An 8,435-nucleotide genomic window follows, 5' to 3' on the forward strand; every position below is an offset into this window, starting at 1 on the left:
AGTGTCAGAGGTGTGTGTAATGTCACATCTTTATACAGCAGAAGTGTGTTTGGTCACTCAGAGACTCACATCTCTTTGTAAACTGTATCTTTTGCTCCAGACGACAGCTGTGGGTTCAGATGTGCTCAGGGTTATAGCTGAAGATGCAGATGTTTCTCCAGAAAACAGGAATATTATATATTCTATACTGGTAAGTCATGAATGATTCTCATATTTTTGATTTAAAATCATAGTAGGATTCCACAAAACTGCATTACTGGTCTCAGGCACTAGTTTCACCAGGACTGTCAATCAATTATCGTATTTAATCGTACCTAATCTCATGGGTTTGTTAATATTTTTTATTCATACAGATTATTTTAAAGGAAAGGAAACTAAATAATAAATAATTAGTCAGTAGCACTATACACTGTAAAAACTAAAGGAGCCTCAAGTATCCTGTCGGATACTCAAGGAACTTCAAAATGTAATTTTGGTGCCTCAAAGCTCTTTTTCCTATAGTAGGGTTACTGGAGGACCATTGACAATCTTTGAGGTTCTTGCTGGAACTTATGGGATCCTTTAAGCACTTTGTATTTACTTCAGAGGTTCTGGAGTCACCTTTTCATTACTATGAGACCTCGAAGTGCTTTGGGGGAAAATAGAGGAACTTGAATGCGATAGAAGGGTTATTGGAAGATCTTTTAACATTCAAGTGGTTCCTGGAAGATCTCTTATGTTAAAGCCAGCATCTGGAGGAACCCAATGGTTCAGTGAGGCCCGAATTAGATTATTATTCTATTATTATTATTATTATTATTATAGGCTACTTAAGTTTGATTCAGAATACATACCCAGGTGAAAAAGACGTACTATTAAATGTATTAATAATGTACTTGAGTGTGTTTTTAGTAGACCTACAATACAAATATAGCCTACTTTAATGCATTTTTATTATTATTATTATTATTATAGGCAAGTTTGATTCAGTATACATACCCAGGTGGAAAAGATGTACTATTAAATGTATTAAAAATGTACTTGAGTGTGTTTTTAGTAGACCTACAATACAAATATACTTTAATGCATTTTTAATACATTTAACAGTAACTATAGTCTTTTTCACTTGGGTAGCTTACATATATTTAGTATAGGCCTATTTTATTAAGTCATTTAAACCTTAAACAACAACACTAAATAATAATAATATTATATGAAGAAGAAGAAGCAGGAGGAGAAAAGTATTATTCTGTCACGAAACTGCTGCTATTCCTCTGCTGTCGTCGCTTCAGTGATCCTCGCGCTGCTCGCGCGCAACAGAGCTCAGCTGATCGTCATCAGAAAGTAACGGCTCCTCTCATCAAAGCTTCCGCCGTTTGTTCGGCTCTCCATTACAAGGTTTGTAAACTCGCCAAATAAATATAAATACAGAGTCTACTCACTATTCAAACACACACATATATCTAAACTAAATTTATTATACATTACTACGTTTTTACAGTGTTTACCACTCGTTTATTGCACAGTATCTGGTATGAAGGTTTTAGCCGCGATGCTAACTACGTTGATCTAATGAACAAATGGAAATTATTGACTTATTGTCTTACATTGATTTAGTCATTCAATTCAACATATTTTGTACAACTGTGTCTTCAAATTGCTGATATAGCCTAACTAATTTAGAAAATTCTCTGATTCTTGGCGTTTGTTATGAATAACAAAAACAGGTTATAGTTTGGTCTGTTTTTGTTTAGCCTAACTTTACTACAGGTGCCCTCATTCTCTCAAATACCATTTTAAAGCCATTTACTGGTCAATAAATATTATGTTGTGAATAATCAGCTTTGTTCTTTTGTTTCCCCAGAACAACCATTACATTTCTAAAATAATCTGAACATTTCAGTGGCAACATTGAATTACAGTAAGTTACCTGCACCACATGCAAGTACTTTATTACTATGAACTTTCTCTGTGTGAAATTGTATTGTTTGACTGTGTACTTGTGTTTTTTAATCAGTTACTCTCTGAAAATCTTTTCTCATGATCTCAAATCTCATTCATGTTACTCAGAAAAATAATATCACAGGTTTGATTCACAAAAAATGCTATAGACATTTTAACTCTGAATTATAACTTCAAGTTTAGTCTTTTTCGACAAAAAAATAAATAAATAGGAAAAAGCTATTAGGCTTCAGAAGACTTGCAACACAACCCATAACACATGAGTTGTGAACTCATTGATTATTTTTAGGATCTTTTCTGGGACATTTTTGGAGCTTAACCATTTTTACATAAATTGTTGCATTGAATTGAACTAGACAAGTGTGCATAAGAATGGTTTCATGAATGATTTACACAATTGTTTTCTGCTTGTGTTTCATGCAGTGTCAGCGATCGGTGACTGGGGTTGCATTATGCCTGAGATCTGCTTTTGGGTTCCACAGACAGAAAGTCAAACAGGTCTGGAACGTCACAAGGCTGAGGAAATTATTAAAATTTCACAACTATCAGTTTAATAACCTTACTAACAGTACATTTTGTACTTTGCAGGGATCTCAGTAAGCTGAAATACAAGTTTGATCAAGAATAAAAATCCTCCTGTAGACCTGAAAATCATCGAAGTGCCTGGACCATCCACCAGAAAAGAGGAAAAACAAACGGAAAACGATGCTGTACCTTTTCACTTTTCTAACTCGTTAAGTACCTCACACCAACTTGGTCCCATAGTGACATTTTTGACCACAAACGAAATTGCTGATCGTGTGAATTCATATTGAAATGACTGAATTCACCAGTGAACATTCACAGAACAACAGATCATTTTACTGCACCTTAACTCTGTTTCCGGGTCGAAGCCTCTACTTCCTCTATCTTGTTTCATGAGAATACTCAACAACCATTTATGAATACTGTTGATTCAAGTCACACATTTAAGCTTTTCAAAAGCCATAGTGTATTACAGTCTCCAGTCTAACGGCATCCCAGACTTAAACATTTTATGATTCAAAATAGCTGAATAACTAACCATCAGAGATTTCAGTATAGAGATAAAGGTTACAGCACAATGAGTGTATATTAGCACTGTTGTTTGTTTTTGGCATCTGATAGAGCTTTTGGACTTGGAAACAGTGATGTCAGACTAACCATCGGACTGAAACACAAATGTTTTAAAGTTAAGTAAAGATGGACATTTTTAATTAGTTCAAATGTAATTTTTTTACATTGATTTATTTAGTGGAACATATGTGTTTCCATGCATTTTGTTGAGATGTCTTTTCTTGTTTATCTATTGTATATACATGGTTGATTATTCATGTTGCTTATGTATTATACTATTTTTTTGTGTAGTCATTGATATTAATCTGTAGTTAGCTTTTTTCCCCATGTGCATGGAAGTGTATGTATAAAAATGAATATCAAATATGTAATAAACAATTCTTATTTTGTATTTGGTTCAATTTGTTTATTATAATAGAAGTCAAAGGTAACCATAGTAATAACATGAAATTAAATATTTAAAAAAAAAATGAAATTTGGTTCCTGGAGGCACCCACAGTGGTTCCACACAGTGCCTAATATAAGAGTTCCTCAGGAAACCTGTGTGGTTCCTCAGAGAACCGGCCCTTTTTAAAGGGTGCCTAGAGGATCTACAGACGGTTCCGCCGGTGTGGCAAAGTGAAGAACCCCAAAAGGTTCCTCCAGGCACCTTTTATTTTTACAGTGTAGCCTGGAAATCCAGACCTAAATCTAAAAGATTCGTCAACTAATGAAAATCGCCCAGCTCGAAGGGCGGCACCAAGCATGCATTTGAAAATCTCACTGCACGCAATCGGATAACACTACGACCATTCACAACAATAAACCCCATACGCTTAGCTACCAGCGGAGCTAACTGGTAGATTAAACTCTTACCGTATCTGGTCTGCAAAACAGCAAAAACGTCCTTCTTGCAAAGGAACGATTCAAGCGCTGTCTTCTGTTCCTGTTTTAGATAAAAAGCCAAGTCTAACTCGTTCATTGTAGCGGCCAAAGCCGTTTCAAACAACTGGTGTTCATCCATCTTGCAATGTTTACTAATGACTTCAACGTCACAGCGCTGTCGTCATCTGTTTATCTCGCCTCTGGCCCGCCTATATCAGATAACCCGATGTGATTGGTGCAGCTCAGATCGAGGGGCATATTTAATGAGCATCATTACTCGACACCAGAGTAAACTCGCTGAGCAAATTCAACTTGTGCTCTCGCGAGAACTCTGGATTACCAGGGTACAGTAGCACAGCTTGTGTCCATGAATTTCATTTTAATCCATCACTTTCCCTCTTTAAACAGCCTCCAGCACCAGATGAATTTGAAGTGAGAGGTGACGGAAACATCAGGTTGAAACAACGTCTGAACTACAACAATGCTCAACAGTACATCTTCACTGTGCAAGCTAAAGTAAAGACAAACTCTCTGACATCCTATTAACCTCCAGATTACTTTGATCACTAAACTTGTTGCTTTGCTCAAACAATTGCTTTATTAGTTTATTCTTTAAAGGAATAGTTCACACCAACTCTGTCATCGAGTACTCACTCGTGGAACACAATATTACAATATTTAGCAGAATGTCCAAGCTGCTTTTTCCATGAAAGTAGATGAGGACCAAAAACAAATTACACAATTTTCACTTTATAATAAACATTTGTAATATGTTGATTTTCTTTTTTGATTTTTTTTTTTTTGCAGGATATAGGAGATCTCAGTGACACCACAACAGTTACAATAACAGTTGAAGATTTTGACAATCTAAACCCTTATTTTGATCACAGTCTCTACAAGGCATCCATTGAGGAAAATCAGGTAAATAATAAAAAAAAAATCTCGAGGCCAGAGTTGAGAAGCCCAGCTATAAAGGTTACATACCAAAATGACACATAGCAAACCCCAGGCAGATGTTTTTTTCATTATAATTATTTTGCGCAGATGATCTAAGTGGGCCACTCTTGACAAACATGTTGCACTGTGGATCCAATGGTTTGTCAATATTTAAAGCTCTGGATATCTGATACCAGTACAATCCTTAGGCTAGATAATAGACATTGCAAATATTAAATTTTGGTCTGTAATACAAAGGTTTGCTTGGGTTCATTTTCTGCAGAACATCACCACAGTGAGGGTCAGTATCACAGATATCAATGACAACACTCCAGTTTTCAGCTCCGACACCTACAGCAAAAGCATTCTGGTTAAAGACGCCAAGATTTGAGATGTGCTGCTGATGCTCTCGGCCACAGATAAAGATGCTGGAAGCAACGCGGTTATTAGCTACAGGTAAACTTAAGCTAACTAAACTTCCATTTCTTTAGCATAAATAATATGAAGGTTAAACCATGAACACACTTACCTACATCACTCCTTTAAGACAGATGCATGAATGTTGTTTTTCTGTAGTTTCTCTGAAGACTCCTCAATGGTCGCATTGGATGCTGAAACAGGATTCAACACTTTGACCTCTGACCTTAGCGAGGTCACAGAAGACACGCTGCTAACCCTCACTGCTACAGCGACAGATCATGGAACACCACCAGAATCTGATGAAGGTTTGGGCTTAGTTTACATAATATTCCTTTAGTGATTCTGGTGTTAATACAATGCAGATAATTTGATCAAATAAACATATAATATTTGGAGAAATTAATTCCCCCTTCAATATTTAAACCTGATCTGATAAACATGTCAAGATTAACATATTTCTTCTCTCTGAAGCTGAAGTCTTGATCTACTTCAAAATTGCCTTTCTCTCTGAGAGTGTGAGTTTTGAAAGCTCCTCTTACAACTTCACAATAAAGGAGAATGAACCTGAGGCCTCAACAGTGGGCAAGGTCAAGGCATTAACAGGAAGTCCAGTGGTTACAGTCAGCTATAACATGAAGTCACATGAGGATGTCTTCTCTGTGGATGATGAGGGAACCATAAAAGCTCTCAGACCGCTGGACAAGGAGAAAGAGGAGTGGTTCATCCTCACAGTAGAAGCCATAGACTCCAGAACTCCTGCAAACTCTGCAGAGACAACGGTACTATCCTTACTTTAAACTAAGGCCAGAAACAAACTTTACACAAGTACGCAATTTATGTTAATGCATAAATTACTTTGTAACAAGTATAAAATGTGTTAATGCTTGCTGTATCTCCCATTAAAGCAATTTGCATCGTATTTGCATTCTGACACATTTCAAAATGCAATGACACAAGCTTGTGCTGCTAGAAGTGTTCACATACTTAAATAGAGTATGTTTCTGGCCTGTAAGTCTTACTCTTCAAGCATGTCAAAGGTAAAGTTTTTCTTCTTAAAGAAAGCTGGCACAGAGAATTTGACTTTCTTTTTCTCACAATCTTCAGGTCAGCGTTCAGGTTGAGAATGTGAATGAGGCTCCTGTGTTTGATGCTGAAATATATAAAGCAGAAATGTTCAGTATGTCTCCATACAAATTCCCTATAGTGAAGGTGCAGGTGAGTGTGGCATAGACATTGGCCAGTGATTCGTTAAGACCCTTGACCCTAAATAATACATTTCGACATGTAACTCATTCCATGCCATCTGTGCTACGGACATGAATAATTCCTCAAATCACGTGTCTTATTGAGGAGATGTGTGGTGGTATTTTTCAAGGTGATCAGACCATGATTTTTTTGTAGTAAAAATGGTTGAAGTGTGGTTGTGTGTCCCTCAGGCATCAGACCCTGATGTGGGCGAGAGCTCAGAACTGCAATATTCCCTGCTGGAGTCCACAACTCTGCTGGATGTGGAGGCAAGCACTGGTCAGGTCTACGTACTGGATGCATCCAAATTTGGAGACAATCTGTTCACCTTTCATGCTAAAGCCACTGATAAACATGGACTGTTCGCGACTACAACAGTACAGGTGAGCAGAAACAGAAAGAGAAAAAGAGAATGCTTTTGAAAGACTCTTTCAAATTACCAATTGCATTTTGATTGAGAGAGCAGTGAAACAAAGCAGTCAATCCAATAATTGCGTTCTTGTGTTTGCAACCTGCAGATCGAAGTTAAAGAAAGTGCAAAAGGAGAAAGCGTAATCTCCCTAAACCAGCCCGTATACATAGTGGAGAAAAAGATACCAGAGATGGAAGAGTGAGTAATCTATGTTCGTTATTGAAACATGTCATTGAGACAAAATAAGAGCATTTCCAGTTGTGAAGTGTTAATGTGTTATGAGATAAGAGTGTAAGTGGAAACATGTTTAAGGATTAATTAACCCAAAATAAATATAAACATGAATTATTTTACTCACCCTCATGGCATTCCTATCATGTGTGCTGCTATGTTTTCATTGAAACAGATTTTTTTCCTTAATAATACCAAAAAAGCATAATAAAAAAGTAGTGCATATGACTTGAGGGCTGCAATTCCAAGTCTTCCGCATAATTTACTTTTGTGTATAGAACAGACTGAAATATACGCTATTATTTACAGAAAAGCTTCTTCTCTACTGAGCTGTTAAATCAGGGTATTTTGTGTCCTATACACCAACATGTGTGTGTGTGTTTTTCTTTTCTCAGATGCATGAAGAAAGTTTTAGGCTGGACTGTGAAAATCCTCAGTGTGAGAGCTGAGGATGAGAATGAGAAGCGCACCATTCTTAGAGAATCTACAAACAAGACTTACGTCAGTTTCATCTCCATGGACTCCAGTGGTGCGGTCATCCAAGCCACAGAGGTCAAAGAGTAAGTTGAACTAATATCAGTTTATTCAGACTAATCTAATGTGAAAGCGAATGTGGAAATGTGTAAGTAACATGTTTTACAATAAATGCAGTTATAATGGTTGTAGCCTTGTGGTCAGTGCTCTGACTTTAAGGGCCCTATCTTGCACCCAGCGCAATTGACTTTGTACACCGACGCACATATCATTCCTATTTTGCACCCGTGCACAGCGGACTTTTCCCTCCACAGACGCACGTCGGGAAATTAGGGAATGAACTTGCGCTCCCGGGGGCGGTTCAGCGAAAACAGGAGGCGTGTTCTGGCGCAAACGTTCCCTGGTGCTGTTTTGCAGGTTTAGAAAACAATTCCGGACCAGGAAAAACCTAGGTCTAAAGTCAGTGGTGTGTTGCGCATGTTATTCATATGCTATTTTGAGGGCGCATGCTTGGCCATAATCAATGTAGCATGTGCACAACGCGCATACACTTTGATTCTCTCATCTACACAGAAGCAGCAGTTTTCATTTTTGCTAATCATAGGCTACATTATTACAAGGAAAAATATTAACACACTAACGAAATCATTGTTGTGTCCATGAAAATGTGAAAAAATATAAAATCTAGCTTACACATTTACCCAAATTATCATACGCCTGTTTAACAGAAGCTTATTAGGGTGGGTTTCTCCCATTCCCAATGTCACTTCTCTGTGTTTTACAGCCCTGACGAGAACGTCGGTCTCCTCGGCTGTGA

General features: G+C 37.3%; 1 long non-coding RNA gene across 1 annotated transcript; it reads left to right on the forward strand.

Annotated features, from left to right (window-relative positions):
- Positions 1 to 1,297: 1,297 nt before the first annotated feature.
- LOC308688389 lies at positions 1,298 to 3,424 on the forward strand. The gene is made up of 4 exons (XR_014029887.1): positions 1,298 to 1,377; positions 1,844 to 1,900; positions 2,365 to 2,439; positions 2,530 to 3,424. It is a non-coding gene; the product is annotated as an uncharacterized lncRNA (long non-coding RNA).
- The last annotated feature ends 5,011 nt before the right edge of the window (positions 3,425 to 8,435 follow it).

The sequence above is a fragment of the Scardinius erythrophthalmus genome (assembly GCF_964197995.2).
Source record: "Scardinius erythrophthalmus genome assembly, chromosome: 3".
Taxonomy (NCBI): Eukaryota; Metazoa; Chordata; class Actinopteri; order Cypriniformes; family Leuciscidae; genus Scardinius; species Scardinius erythrophthalmus.